Consider the following 13,548-nt stretch of genomic DNA (forward strand, 5'->3'; position numbering starts at 1 on the left):
ATATCACACAAAGAAGCATACACATACACACTCACAAAAAGAGAAAAAGAAAAAATATATATATATATACATATAAAAAAAGCAACCAAATCAATAAACAAATCTACCAATGATAATAAACTCTAAATACTAAACTAAGATAAACATAAAACCAGAAACAAATTAGATGCAGAAAGCAAACTCCAAGTCTACAGGTGCTCCCAAAGTCCCCTGCCTCAATTTTGGGATGATTCATTGTCTATTCAGGTATTCCACAGATTCAGGGTACATCAAGTTGATTGTCTAGATTTAATCCGCTGCTCCTGAGGCTGCTGGGAGAGATTTCCCTTTCTCTTCTTTGGTTGCACAGCTCCTGGGGTTCAGCTTTGGATTTGGCCCCACCTCTGCCTGTAGGTCACCTGAGGGCGTCTGTTCTTCGCTCAGACAGGACGGGGTTAAAGGAGCCGCTGATTCGGGGGGCTCTGGCTCACTCAGGCTGGGGGGAGGGAGGGGTACGGATGCGGGGCGGGCCTGCGGTGGCAGAGGCCAGCGTGACGTTGCACCAGCCTGAGGCATGCCGTGTGTTCTCCTGGGGAAGTTGTCCCTGGATCACGGGACCCTGGCAGTGGCGGGCTGCACAGGCTCCCGGGAGGGGAGATGTGGATAGTGACCCGTGCTTGCACACAGGCTTCTTGGTGGCTGCAGTAGCAGCCTTAGCGTTTCATGCCCATCTCTGGTGTCCATGTCGATAGCTGCAGCTCACGCCCGTCTCTATCCCACCGAAGCCTGAGCCTCAGCTCCCAGCCCCCGCCCGCCCCAGCGGGTGAGCAGACAAGCCATCCGGGCTGGTGAGTGCCAGTTGGCACCAATCCTCTGTGTGGGAATCTCTGCTTTGCCCTCTGCACCCCTGTTGCTGTGCTCTCCTCTGTGGCTCTGAATCTTCCCCCCTGCCCATCCCCCATCTCCACCAGTGAAGTGGCTTCCTAGTGTGTGGAAACCTTTCCTCCTTCACAGCTCCCTCCCTGAGGTGCAGGTCCCGTCCCTATTCTTTGTCTCTGTTTTTCCTTTTTTATTTTGCCCTACCCAGGTATGTGGGGAGTTTCTTTCTTGCCTTTTGGGAGGTCTGAGGTCTTCTGCCAGCATTCAGTAGGTGTTCTGTAGGAGTTCCACATGTAGATGTATTTTTGATGTATGTGTGGGGAGGAAAGTGATCTCCACGTCTTACTCCTCCGCCATCTTGAAGGTCCCCCCCCACCACTCTCTTTGTATATAAACTTTGGTCAGCCAGCTATTGGCTTACAGCCCTTTTCACACCTAGTGCCTAAAGTGTACAAGCCTCTAGGATCTGGATGTTGATGAGATCCAGTCTGTTTTGCTTGACAGCTCTGGATTTTGTAGCTGGCTAATGTCCCTGGCAGTCTTTACTGTTGAACACTGAGTTCCAGTTCTGCTTTTGTACATCCTTCTCTTCCCTCTTCTCCCTCCTGAATAGGATCTTTTGGACCACCTTATTTGGTATTACACCTCTAATTCTTCTACTGTCTATGGGTGGGTAATCTGTACCAACACTCAGCTTACAGACACAAACCTATACACAGTTTTTACTTAGAAGGTACGAATTAGAGGTTAGTATGCTCCTATTTGAGAAATGATGTGAGCCTGAATTGGTAGTTGAACCACAACTTTACTATAAATAAAATATGAACACTAGAAAACAGACTTTCTTTTCTGCTTTGTTCACAACTGTATCTTTGGCACCTGAAAGAGTGCCTGACACCTAAATTGAATGAATGTAAACAAGAGGGTATCCATTAGTTAGCTACCTGTCCATCCATCCATCTATCAAGCACTGAATACTTGCACTGTAGTAATCATATCCTAGGTTCAGAAAGAATGTATAAAGTGGGAATAAAAGAGGGCCGAGGACTGAAACTTAGAAACATGAATATATAACAGTGGGGTGAAGAAAAAGATCACTGAAAGAGACTGTAAAAAAAGTAGAAAGAGAGAAGATGAAACTAACAATTTGTCACACTGAGAACTAAAGGTAAACAAAATTTTGTGGATGATAAGGTGATTGCCAGTATTTTGGTGTTTGGATCAGATTATGATACTAATTGGTCACTGTCCATTGGATTGTTCCCTTTTTTATTGAAGTATAATTTACAAATAGTGAAAAGCACAGACCATTATAGTTCAGTGAGATTTGACAAATACAACTCTGTGACCCACACACTTACCAAAATATGGGACATGTCCATCTTCTCAAAAAGTTCCCTCATGTCCTTTTCCAGTCAATTTCTCCCACAAAGAGGTAAGGACTTCTCAGATTTTTTTCTCCATAGACTTCTTTTGCCATTTTCTGTCTCCTGTCCTATCAATGAATGTTAAGTCCACTTGATACTGTGCCACAAGTCAATGATTTTCTCTCTGTGCTTCAATTTAGTTTTTCTTAACTGATCTTTAAAGTGTCCAGTCTGCTGTTACGCTTATGCATTTGGAATGTTTATTTGAATTATATTATTTTTCAGTTTTAAGATTTCCATTTGTTTTTATTTTCATAGTTTATATTTCTCTGTTGAGGAATATATTTCCATCTTTTTACATATTACCTTTGTATTTAAATTCATGAATATATTTATAATAACTTTTATAGTCACTGTGTGCTAATTCCACCATCTGTGTCACATCTGGGTTTGTTTCTGTTCACTCTAATTTTCCTGGTTATGAGTCTTATTTTAAAAGTCTTCTTTGTATATCCAGTAAATTCTGACTGGATTTTGGGCATTACTTAAAGCCTAAGCTATGCTGTCCTTAAAACATGTTGAGATTTATTCTAGCAGGCTGTTAATTTGCTGGTAGCTCAACTTGATTCTGTTGAGGGTCAGTTTTAGGCTTTGTTAAAATGGTTCTAGAGTAGCCCTGACTTTAGGGCTAGACTTGTCCTACTCTTAAGTTATGGCCTTTCCATGATTTCTACTGAATGACTGAGTTTTTCAGAGATGTTGGAACTCCAGTGTATTCCAGTACTGAGTATGCTCTGCAATCTCTGTTCATCTAATAGTCCCCTCAGTAACTACGTTTTCCCAGGCCTTGTGGTGTTTTACTCTGTGTATGCACAGCTTATTACTTGGCCAAATATGGAAGGGGATCTTTATGCAGACGTCTGGGGCTCCTTGTCTGGGCAGCTCCCTGCTTTCTGATATGCTACTCTTCAAATTCTGGCCACCTGAGCAGCCCTGAATCTGCTCTCTCTTTCCTCTGCCATGAGAGACCAGTGCTCTCTGTTTGGACTCTAGTTCCCTGTGCTGCAATTTGAAAAATGCCCCCAAGCAGAATGATGAGGCGAATTTGTGTGTTTACCTTTTCTCAAGGATCAAAACCCCTGTACCGTCTGTTGTACAAAGTCTGAAATCAGTTGATTTTTATTTTTTGCCTAAATTCACAAATTGTTTATGATGGGAGAATTATTCCAATACCCAACAACAGACCATAGCCAGGGTGAGAAGGTCTGTTCATTGGATCTTGCAGTTGGAATGTTTTTGGAAACCACATTAATTTCAGGATCAGAGTGGCAAATGTCAGTCCTTCACTTTATAACATGACAACACTTCTGCTTCCTCTAAGCCTCTATAGTCTCTGAGGACCTTATGGAGATTTGTTGTAGTTACATCTTATGGAACATAGTACACATTTCTTAGCACTGTTTTTACAAAGTTATATACTTCTTTACCCCCATATTACCACATCTCTGTCTAAGTCACAGCCTTTGTGTAATCAGATGGCACTTTTTGGATTACCTTGAGCAAGTGTGGAAAAGAAGCAAATAAATATGTTGATGGATAGATTCAGTCAATGCTAAAACTGAAATTTAAGTTATTCTCATGACTGCAAAACCATTGATCCATTGTTTTTCACTTGCAGTAAGTTAGAGGGGTTTTATGTGGACAATCTGTATTCACCAGTTGTACTGGAGTCACATACACATAGCTTAAGTTATGCATAACAGTGCACTCTGCCAAATGACTGCACAGCTGGGGAGTTCACTGGGGGTAGCAGCTGGGTGACGATCCTCAAAAGATGGGTGGGTATTGAAGGAGTTCCGTCTTGCTTTTGTGCCCAGAAGGCTCACTATTAGCATCCCGCAAACACAAAGAAGAGATTAGAGTTCATTGTTCATTTTCCCCTCATGGGCAAGCCATGTATGTTTATGCCCTAAAGATTGCACATTTTAAAGAAAAAGCCACTTTCACTGTCAAATTAACCAAATTGACTATCTTCCCAGTTTGAATTCACTGGATAACTGCTAATCCCCACTTTACATTATGCTCTAAAGTTTCAGCCAAAAGATTCTGAAGGCCTGCATTTCCAGGTTTTCTCATCTGTAATACAAACACCAGTTAAAGACATGATATCATTTTATGCTAGTCTCAAAGGGCATCTAGCAAAGCTGGCTAGCATTACTGCAACATTTTAATTACTGGTGCTTACCACAATTTGCAATAATTACAGTTCATTTAGTGAGCTGGTTCTTAATTGCAGACACTGCTAAAGAAACAATTGAATAAAAAATAAAATGCACTTTCATATATATTATATATATATGTAATATGACTGAGAAAGATGTAAGCCTATAAAGAAATAAAGGAAACTATGTCTACTAGACCAATTTCTAAAGCAAAGATATTAAAATCAGTTTTCTAAACCTAAGGCCCCAAATTAAATTTAATCATCAGGACAAGTTGTGCTGTCATTTATGGAATTTTCTTTCTTTGGTACAATTTCTAATTCTATGCTTCTTTGTATTAAAAGAAAGCTCAATGGGTGAATTTTATTACTAATATAAGTCAACTTTCAACTAACTTCTATTCATTATCAGGTGGTAAATCTCAAAGATAGAAATAACTCCTATATGAAAAGGATTTTCATCTTAAGAAAAAAGCAGTTCTGGAAAACTCAATAAAAACTCTGTTTTTATTCGTTCTTCACTTCACTGAATACCAAATAATCATGAGACATTACCGTACATAAATGTAGGTGATCCGGGAATTGGAATGTTTGGTGGGTGAGAAAGCAGAGGAAATGCTAAGAAAAGTTAAACCAAAGTGAAAAGAATAGTTAGTGAGAGCGTTTACTCTCTTGATAAGAAAGTACATTAGGTTCTAATTTTTCAATAGTCATACTTTTCTGGATATCCTGGAGCAACTGCCTCAAATTCTCTCTGCTTCAGTGTTCCTGAAGACAAAAGATGATAGTGGATTCAATTCTTGTCCAGGGAAATACCTTCATTTTGATGACCCCATGGTTTAATATACTTGAGAGCACTTTGAATAGATGAGAGGCCCCAGGATTCCTTTCTGGTAGGTGACTAGATTGCTGCTCACTATGGCCAGTTTCATCAGTTATCCTTGGCAGTTTGGTCCCAAAGGTGGGAAGCCAAGGAAGGACTTTGGGAATAGAGGTAACATGGAGAATAATTCCATCAGGCAACTCAGTAAGCATAAGGATTAGCTTCTAGGTTGTGGAATTCTGTTATAAATGGAAAAAGGAAACAGGCAAGAAACCAAAGGAATTAGAAGCCAGTTTTCCCTCTGCTCTTAGGAAGCTTCTTCTGAAATTAAAAGAAAAACTTAAGCCCTGGGCTAATTTCATGAGTGTTTTCCAATGGCAAAATATTCTCAACTCATATCTAGTTAACATTGAAAGTTATCTTAAATTAATACTCATAGTTGGTTTTTTTTTTTTTAATTCTAGACACTAAATGAGAGAAACTGTGGTTGACTTAACAGAGAAAATAGGAAAAGAAAAACTTTTATCTATTGGGCACATATACACATTTATTTGTTGACCTGGGCTTGAAGGTGGGAGCTCTTTTTCAAAAAATTGGTCCCTTCCCTAACAGGTATTATAATTACATTATAGATCTTTAGCAAGTTACTTGTCTTTAATTTCCAGTATTCTTGAAGAGAACATTTTAAGTCAAAGTAACAAAACAAAACAAATGCAATGCCCTTCCCCACAAAAAGAGTTGTCTTCTGAGTAGGTGGTTTTGATTAGAGTAGGTAGTAATTTGAAAAGTCATGCATCTCTCAAAATAAAAGAATTTAATTCAGATTAAAACAACATTGTGGTCTTTATAAGAAGAAATGGCAGCCTGGCCCTCAGAAAGAAAAGAGTGTTGTGGTTATAGTTCGAATATCTTAGCACTTCATGGAGTAGTAAGAATGAGGCAGACTGGCCTAGTGATAAAGTGTGAGGCCATGAAATCTTAATGATCATTTAACACTGTGTGATCATGGGTAAGTTATTTAACTTAAGATTAGTATTTGTTAACATTAAATATTAATAATATTTACCTCATTGTTTTTTGGTGAAGACTAAGTGAATTAACTGAATTAAATAGAATTAAATGAATATCTGTATAAAGCACTTAAAACAGTGTTGTTCATAGTAAATGTGGAATAAGTGTTAGCTATTATCGTTATTGTTACTATTATGTAGAAGACAGAAAACTACACTGTAAATTAGGAGACCTGAGCTGTATTACAGCTTCTTGGCTTACTTCTTGCCCCAACCATTCAACATCCTTGAACTTTGGATATACTGATTATGAAACTCAGGGGATGGGTAATATAATTATGTAGGTTCCTTCATGTTCTAAAATATTTGATGATATATGCACATTTGAGTTTTATATAGTGTTGGCTTTGAGCAAAAATTGTAATATATGTAGTATGATTCTAGAATCTCCATTTTCTATGTAGTTTTTGTAGTTTCCTGCTCTCAAAAGTGTACTTTGTGCCATCAGGAGAAGATTTGTGTAAGTAGTATCCAAACATGTTTTGAAAGCATTTGGGGTATATCACAGATTCATTTTGCTTACATGAAAGGTTTCCTGATAGTGGCAAGTAAGCAAGAAAGTGCCAATGTTAAATCCCACCTTAAATGTAACAATCAGCTTTCAATATATTATAGTGTGGTAGTAAATGACTCGCTAATATTAATAGTTTATAACAATGATTTATTTCTTATTCAGGTTAACATGCCAGCTGCTGCTATTTATGGTCTGCTGAAATTAGTGAGAGTTGGCTGCACCTCTACTTTTCATGTTTCCTCATTCTAGCACCCAGGATGAAGTAACTGCCCTTATACAAAACATTATATTTTCCAGGCAAAGATAAGAGCAAGAGAGCTGGCATACAAGCATATGCAAGGGCTCTTAAAGCTTCTGATCAAGGTGCCTTACTTTGTGTTCACTGACATGCCATTGGCAAAATCAATTCACAAGGCCAAGTTTAAAGGCAATGGGTAGTGATGTAGAACTGGAAGGAGGACTGAATAGCTGAATATAGTCCATCCCATCACAGTTTTCAGAAGACCCTCTTTATTCCTCGGGGTTGTTAAAGAGCCAAAGCCTTCTAAATTTAATCAATTCAAATATTCCTTCTCAACAAAGCCTTCCTTAATTTCCCTGGTCATTGGTTCACTGATCAATTCATTTGTATTCCTAGAGCGTCTTATACATATCTTTCTGACAATACATATCACAGTATGTTATAATTAGATGAATTGATATGCTGGCAAGTGTTTAACAAACATAAGTCTGAGGGAAAAAAGTCCTAATTTGTAAGTCGCCAATTTTCATGGTGTAAATACTCTCCCATAGCTGATTTCAAGTGACCAACATGTTAATCATGACACATGGAATTGGGAAAAGATGTATAGCAATACAACATCATATGAGATTTCCAGCATGTAGAAATAATAGATGTAAATAAACTCAGATGCATAGATAATACGTAAAATGTACTAAAAACAATAAAGTGTCGAGTTTTGAATATTTATGACCTGTATTTAATGTAACTTATTCGACTATAAATTTATAATTTAATTAAATCTATTAATACAATTAATTTAATAAAAAGTAATTAAAAATTAATTAAATTAATGAGACTGTTTAATAACCAGCTTGCAAAATTCCCAGAATTTTAGCAGATGGTTCTCATGAGCAGATACAAGATGGCTTCCAACATACCACTGAAATTTTTATGTCAATGTTTATCTTTCTGCGAAATCTTGGGTGCCCTTAAAGATAGGGGGTGTGTCTTACAAACAATTATCTTTTTATTCACAGTGCCTAGTATGGTGCCTGGCATTTGGTAGCCTCAATTAATGTCAGTTGAATAAATGAGTGAAAAGATAGTGAATTAACAGGCATTGTAGAGAATAGTATGAATGGATAGAAATAAACTCCACTGGACTGGTATCCTAATTGAGAGAATTATGGAAACCACACATACTTTAATCCATAAGGATGAGAGAAATTTTTTTAAAATAGGGAAAAAACCTTAAACATTGCCATATAGATGACTCAGACATGTTCCCCAGAGATGTTTTTGCCACTAGGCATTTATTTTCCCTTTTTGATAAAATACTGAGCTGTACTGGATAACTTATTTAGTCATAATAATAACATTTATTGAGTACCATGGGCCAGGCATTAAGGATTCTTATATTATTTTATCCTCATGGCAACTCCCTGAAGTAAATTACATTATTATCCCCCATTTTATAGATGAATACTGAACATTTAGAGAAGCAAAGTAACTTGCTCAGGATTCTAAAATCAGAATGAGTTAGAGCCAAAATTTTATTCGGAATCATCTGACTCTGGAGTCGTTTTTGCTCCTGAGGAGCAGAGTTGGGGAGGGTTTTTAACCTTCTTATTTTACACTGAATGACATGTGCCACTTTAATGAACTCCTTAGTTTCAGACATGTGTTTTATTTCTAGAACATGTAGAGACTTTTGTTTTAACGTACTCTGATACACTTCCTCTAGGCAGAGCTTCACTTTAATGATGCCAAGTTAGCAATAACACAAGGCTATTGAATACTACCATGATTCTCCAAATCATCAATTGCTTTCCATTTATTGATTTCCTGATAATATAAACCCTTTTCATTCAATAAACCAAAATGTAATGCTAATCTTTTTTTATTGAAGGATAGTTGATTTATAATATTTTATTAATTTCAGATGTATAGCAAAGTGCTTCAGTTATGTACGTATATATATTTTTTCAGATTATTTTCCACTATAGGTTATTGTAAGATGTTGAATATTTCCCTGTGCTATATAGTAATTCCTTGTTGCTCATCTATTTTATGTATAGTGGTTGTATCTGTTAATCCCATCCACCTAATTTATCCCGCCTCTCCTCCCTTTCCCCTTTGGTAACCACAAGTTTGTTTTCTATGTCTCTGAGTCCATTTCTGTATTGTATATAGAGTCAGTTTGTATTATCTTTTAGATTCCACATATAAGTGATATCATATAATATTTGTCTTTCTCTGTCTGACTTCACTTAAGTATAATATTCTCGAGGTCTATCCATGTTGTTGTAAATGGCATTATTCCATTCCTTTTTATGGCTGAGTAATATTCAATTATATATATATATATATATATATATATATATATATATATATATATACCAATTATCTTTCATTATATGTACCACTTTTCTTAAACCAATCATCTTTTGATGGGCACTTGGGTTATTTCCACGTCTTGGCTCTTGTAAATAGAGCTGCTATGAACATTGGGGTGCGTGTATATTTTCGAATTAGAGTTTTCACCTCTTCCAGATATATGCCCAGGAGTAGGATTGCTGGATCATATGGTAGCTCTATTTTTAGCTTTTAAAGGAATATCCATAATGTTTGCCATAGTGGCTGCACCAATTTACATTCCTACCAACAGTGTACAAGGGTTCCTGTTTCTTCACACCCTCTCCAGCATTTATTATTTGTAGATATTTTGATGATAGCTATTCTGACCAGTGTGAAGAGATAACTCATTGTGGTTTTGATTTACATTTCTCTAATAATTAGTGATGTTGAGCATCTTTTCATGTGCCTGTTGGCCATCTTCATGTCTTCTTTGGAGAGATGTTTATTTAGGTCTTCTGACCATTTTTTGATTGGGTTTTTTTTTTTTTTTTTGATATTGACTTGTATGAGCTGTATGTATATTTGGGAAATTAACCCCTTATTGGTTGCATTGTTTACAAATATTTTCTCCCATTCCATAGGCTGTCCTTTTTTTTTGTTTGTTTATGGTGTCCTTGGCTGTGCAAAAGCTTAGAAGTTTGATTAGGTCCCATTTGTTTGTATTTGCTTTTATTTCTTTTGCCTTGGGAGACTGATCTAAGAAGATATTGCTATAATTTATGTCCCAGAATGTTTTGCCTATGTTCTCTTCTAGGGGTTTTATGGTGTCATGTCCTATATTTATGTCTTTAAAACACTTTGAGTTTATTTTTTATATATGGTGTTAGGGAGTGTTCCAATTTCACTAATTTACATGTAGCTCTCCAGCTTTTCTAACACCACTTGAACACAGTTTCTTTTCTCCATTGTATAATATATTCTTGCCTCCTTTGCTGTAGACTAATTGACCATAGATGTGTGGGTTTATTTCCGGACTCTCTATTCTGTTCCATTGAACTATATGTCTGTTTTTGTGCTAATACCACACTGTTTGGATTACTATAGCTTTATAGTATTGTCTGGAGTCTGGAAGGGTTATGCCTCCACCTTTGTTCTTTTTTTTTAAATTGGAGTATAGTTGTTTTACAGTGTTGTGTTAGATTCTACTGTACAGCAAAGTGAAGTAGTTCCCTGTTCTATACAGCAGGTTCTCATTAGTTATCTATTTTATACATATTAGTGTATATATGTCAATCCCAATCTCCCAGTTCATCCCACCCCACCCCCCCCTTTCCCCGCTTGGTGTCCATACGTTTGTTCTCTACGTCTGTGTCTCTGTTTCTGCCTTGCAAACCAGTTCATCTGTACCATATTTCTAGATTCCACATATATGCGTTAATATACGATATTTGTTTTTCTCTTTCTGACTTACTTCATTCTGTATGACAGTCTCTAGGTCCACTCACATCTCTAAAAATGACCCAATTTTGTTCCTTTTTATGGTTGAGTAATATTCCATTGTATATATGAGCCACATCTTCTTTATCCATTCATCTGCCATTGGACATATAAGTTGTTTCCATGTCCTGGCTATTGTAAGTAGTGCTGCAATGAACATTGGGGTGCATGTGTCTTTTAAATTATGCTTTTCTCTGGGTATATGCCCAGTAGTGGGATTGCTGGGTCATATGGTAATTCTATTTTTAGTATTTTAAGGAACCTCCATACTGTTCTCCATAGTGGCTGTACCAATTTACATTCCCACCAACAGTGCAAGAGGGTTCCCTTTTCTCCACACCCTCTCCAGCATTTATTGTTTGTAGATTTTTTGATGACGGCCATTCTGACCAGTGTGAGGTGATACCTCATTGTAGTTTCGATCTGCATTTCTCTAATAATTAGTGATGTTCAGTATCTTTTCATGTGCCTCTTGGCTATCCGTATGTCTTCTTTGGAGAAATGTCTATTTAGGTCTTCTGCCGATTTTTTTTGTTTTTTCTGCCAATTTTCTGATTGAGTCGTTTGTTTTTTTGATATTGAGCTTCATGAGCTGTTTCTATACTTTGGAGATTAATCTTCTGTCCGTTGATTCATTTGCAAATATTTCCTCCCATTTGGAGGGTTGTCTTTTCGTCTTGTTTGTAGTTTCCTTTGCTTTGCAAAAGCTTTTAAGTTTCATTAGGTCCCATTTGTTTATTTTTGTTTTTATTTTCATTACTCTAGGAGGTGGGTCAAAAAAGGTCTCGCTGTGATTTATGTCAGAGAGTGTTCTTCCTATGTTTTCCTCTAAGAGTTTTATAGTGTCTGGTCTTACATTTAGGTCTTTAATCCATTTTGAAATTTTCTGTATGGTGTTAGGGAGTGTTCTAATTTCATTCTTTTAGCTGTAGCTGTCCAGTTTCCCCAGCACCACTTATTGAAGAGACTGACTTTTCTCTATTGTATACCCTTGCTGCCTTTGTCATAGATTAGTTGACCATAGGTGCATGAGTTTATCTCTGGGCTTTCTATCCTGTACTATTGATTTATTATTTTGGTTTTTCTGCCAGTACCATACTGTCTTGATTACTGTAGCTTTGTAGTATAGGCTGAAGTCAGGGATCCACCTTTGTTCTTTATCCTCAGGATTGCCTTGGCAATTCTGGGTCTTTTCTGGTTCCATATACATTTTATGATTATTTATTCTTGTTCTGTAAAAATGTCATGTATTTTGATAGAGATCACATTAAGTCTGCAGATTGCTTTGGGTAGTATGGCCATTTTAACAATATTAATTCTTCCAATCCAAGAGCATGGGATGTCTTTCCATTTCTTTCTATCATCATTCAACTTCCTTTATAGTTTTCAGTGTATAGGTCTTTCACCTCCTTGGTTCAGTTTACTCCTAGGTATTTTATTATTTTTGGTGCAATTTTAAACAGAATTATGTTCTTACTTTCTCTTTCTGATATTTCATTGATAATGTAAAGAAATGCAACATATTTTCTCTATATTAATCTCGTATCCTGCTATCTTGGTGAATTCATTTATTAGTTCTAGTAGGTTTGTGTGAAATCTTTAGGGTTTTCTATATAGAGTGTCATGTCATCTGCAAACAGTGATAGTTTTACCTCTTCCATTCCAATTTGGATACCTTTTATTTCTTTTTCTTGTCTCTGATTGCTGTGGCTAGGAAGTCAATAGTATGTTGAATAGACGTGGTGAGAGTGGGCATCTTGTGTTGTTCCTGAATTTAGCAGGAAGGCTTTCAGCTTTTCACTGTTGAATATTATATTGGCTGTGGGTTTGTCAAAATTGGCTTTTATTATATTGAGATATGTTCCCTCTATAGCCACTTTGTTAAGAGTTTATATTTATCATGAGTGGATGTTGAATTTTATCAAATGCCTTTTTCTGAATCTATTGAGATGATCATGTGGTTTTTTGTCTTTCCTTTTGTTAATGTGAGGTATCACACTGATTGATTTACATGTTAAACAATCCTTGTAACCCTGGAATGACTCCAACTTGATCATGGTATATGACCCTTTTTATGTATTTTTGGATTCGGTTTGCTAATATTTTGTTGAGGATTTTTGCATCTATATCTATCAAAGATACTGACATGTAATTTTCTTTTTTTGTAGTGTCTTGGTCTGGCTTTGGTATTGGGCGATTGTGGCTTCATAGAAAGAATTTGGGAGTGTTCCCTCCTCTTCAGTCTTTTGGAATAGTTTGAGAAGAATAGGTATAAGTTCTTATTTGTCTGTTTGATAGAATTCCCCAGTGAAGCTATCTGGTGCTGGACTTTTGTTTGTAAGGAGTTTTTGTTTTGTTTTGTTTTAAATTACAGATTGATTCTATTTGACTTCAGTGATCAGTCTATTCAAATTATGTATTTATCTTTGACTCAATTTTGGCAGGCTGTATGTTTCTAGAAACTTGTCCCTTTCTTCTAGATTGTCCAATTTGTTGGCATCTAAATGTTCATAGCATATTCGCTTATGATTTTTTGTATTTCTGTGGTATTGGTTGTTATTTTTCCTCCTTCATTTTTATTTTGTTTATTTGGGTCCTCTCTTTTTTATTCCTGGTT

This window comes from Phocoena phocoena, chromosome 3, assembly GCF_963924675.1.
Source record: "Phocoena phocoena chromosome 3, mPhoPho1.1, whole genome shotgun sequence".
Lineage (NCBI taxonomy): Eukaryota > Metazoa > Chordata > Mammalia > Artiodactyla > Phocoenidae > Phocoena > Phocoena phocoena.